We start from the raw sequence: 3,162 nt of genomic DNA on the forward strand, positions 1-3,162 counted from the left end.
TTTGTTCAGTCATTTTTTGAAAAAAAGCTCTGCTGTTGAAGGCTAAACATGCTGCCATGCAAATATATGACATATAAGAGAAATACTGGCTTCAATATAATAATAATATTTGCTTTTCTCTTTGGGAGGCATTTGAGTAACATCTGTTCTTTGCTTTTGTTTGTTTAAATATAGAAATGATTAAAAGGCCTTAATTTGAGCTCCAGAAATCTTTCAGCTGCGTTTTTTAAATGTGTAATTTGTCACATAAAACGTCCTCCTCAATTCAATAAAGCCCCCGCATTACCGAAGGCAACACAGTGGTGTTTAAGGCCCTGACTCACAGCGAGCAATACTTGACTCTAACTCAGCCGGTTTAAACCTGTAATCAGGACCGTGAGGTTTTCTTCTGGCTCAAACTCTCCGCTCGCTCATCCTGTTCCAATCAGGACGAGCTGCAGTCCCGTAAACCTGTTAATTTTAGAGCAATGCTGTTTCCTGCTTCACTTGAACTCATCATTAGCAGGAATTTGAAAAAACTTTTACTTTTTTGTGCAAATTGTCAGCTGTCATTGGTGGTGGCTCCTCTACAGCCAGTGCCAGGAGGGAAACCGTGGCTGCCACCACGTAAGCACAGGAAGGAGCTTCATTTAAAACTGTCATCCCCTCTTCAATCCGGTCAACCTGACACAAAAAGATAAAAAGGAGGAGAAGAGTGCTTCCTCCATCAACTGTGAGGGAAGTGGCGAGCTCTGAGCGCACATCATGATTAGATGTGAATGGGATGTGGCGGTCTGATTGGTGCAGAGAGCCGGGGGTCAGGCGTTCTGCCAGCAGCTCATACAAGGCTGCTGATTGCTATTCATCCGCTGATTACAGTAATTTAGATCTGGAGCAGGCCAAAGGGGCCTACGTCTGGCAGGCTGGCTGCTGTGTCTGATTTTTTTTCTTCTTGTTGTCAGAAATGAGTGAATGGGGCTTGAAAAGGAACCAAACACACAGCACATTCTCAGAAAAGTAGGGTCTGAAGGGGAATCTGGGATTATGTGTGAAATATTTGTCATTTTCTTTTAGATTTTGTTTTAAAAATCACAATTGTCAAGATATATTCTACACACTTACATTGGCATTACAAACTTATACATCTTGGACTACATCTGTTTCTGTGTGGACAATGTAACAACTTGGAAACGATTCCGTGTGTTCCCTAATAATCCACCCTGGATGACACACGGAGTTCAACAACTTATTCGAACAAGGAACAACGCTTTCAAATCCGGGGACCAGGAGGCATACAGTGCTGCCAGGGCCAACCTGAGAAGAGGCATCAAGACTGCCAAGCAGCAGCACAGGAGGCGTATCGAGGCCAGGTTTGAGAACAACACAAACCCAAGGCAGGTCTGGGAGGGCATCAGGGCTATCACGGACTACAAAAGAAGAACACCATCACCCTCAGCCGACAGTTCTACTCTGGCTGAGGATCTAAATCTCTTTTATGCCCGTTTTGACAGGGAGAACACCGACCCTGTCCTGTCCCCTCTCCCCTCAACCGACCCTGCTCCGGTCCTGAGCACTCATGAGCTGAGGCGTGTGTTCCGGAGCATTAACACCAGGAAGGCGGCCGGGCCGGATGGAGTGCTGGGCCGGGTGCTAAAAGACTGTGCTGCGGACCTGGCGGACGTCTTCACCTCTATATATAACACCTCGTTGTCCTGTTCACTGGTACCATCCTGTTTCAAAGCAGCAACCATCGTTCCCATCCCAAAACAGTCAAATGTCACATGTCTGAACGATTTCAGACCTGTGGCACTCACCCCCATTCCCGCCAAATGCCTGGAGAGACTGGTCATTAAACACATCAGAGCTGCTTTTCCACCATCCCTGGACTCGCACCAGTTTGCATACAGGGAGAACCGGTCAACCGAGGATGCGATCGCCACAGTGCTGCACACATTACTGAAGCACTTGGAACACAGGAACACCTATGCACGGCTCCTCTTTGTAGACTACAGCTCGGCTTTTAATACCATCCGGCCATACAAACTCCGTCCCAAACTCCACCAACTGGGACTTAACTCCTCTCTGTGCAACTGGATTGTGGACTTCCTCACTAACCGTAGACAGAGTGTCAGAGTGGGTAAGAACACCTCTTCCACCCTTGTGGTCAACACCGGTGCCCCTCAGGGGTGTGTTCTGAGCCCTCTGCTATACACTCTCTTCACCCATGACTGTATTTCCTCCTGCGCGTCCAATCTCATTGTTAAGTTTGCAGATGACACTACAGTGCTCGGACTTATATCCAACAATGATGAGACAAACTTTATTCTCTTCCCCCTCCTGCCCCCCCCCCCTTTCTTAAATAGATAACTATCATATCTGATATCATATTTCACAGTACAATAATATTGAATGGGTTGCATTGTTGTATTTTGTCATGTTTCTCAGGTCTTTGTCTGAATTTCTACGAACATTATTGCTAAGGATTGTCTTATTGCATTGGAGTCACACTGGGTTAAATATGTACACTTGGGTTTTAAGGGGTATTTATTATTTTCTTCTTTTTTTTTGGGTTGTATGGAAGCCCCAAACGCAATTTCATTGTTCTTGACAATGACAATAAATAAATAAATACTAAATACTAAAATACAATAATAAGACAACGAACTCCATCTGCTGTTGCGGAAGCTTAATATTTAACTCCAAAAATATCAAATGCATCTCTAAAATCAAATTTTCTGCAAACCAAAACTGAAAGAATGAATGATCGAACAGTATATGATACATCAGTTTTGCTCTTTTTGTCTTCCAAGCGCCCTTTTGGACACGCTGAGACCTTGAATAATTGAAGTTGATGAGGCACTTAGTTGTAAATGGTTTTTCTAGGCGAGCTGGTGATGATTAATCAAGGAACAGAGCAGCTCTGGCCTCTTCGCGCGCCCACATTACCAGGTTAATCTCTCTATTGATTATTGCAGCAGATTAAACTAATGCTTCACCACCAGATTTTCTCTGTTTTCACACACGTGTCTATGGTTTCCGTTTTCTGCTGGTGCATAAGCACACAGGGAATGGATGAGAGGTGGCAGTTGTAACTGTAGTGCTGATGAATGATGTGTTTGTTGATGCAATCTTTCCAACAGCCATTAACTCATATTGAAAAAATAAATCATGCTTCACACAACA

Source organism: Copadichromis virginalis, linkage group LG5 (genome assembly GCF_057382275.1).
Source record: "Copadichromis virginalis isolate Kocher_CV1m ecotype Utaka linkage group LG5, C_Virginalis_male_GT1.1, whole genome shotgun sequence".
NCBI classification, from domain to species: Eukaryota; Metazoa; Chordata; class Actinopteri; order Cichliformes; family Cichlidae; genus Copadichromis; species Copadichromis virginalis.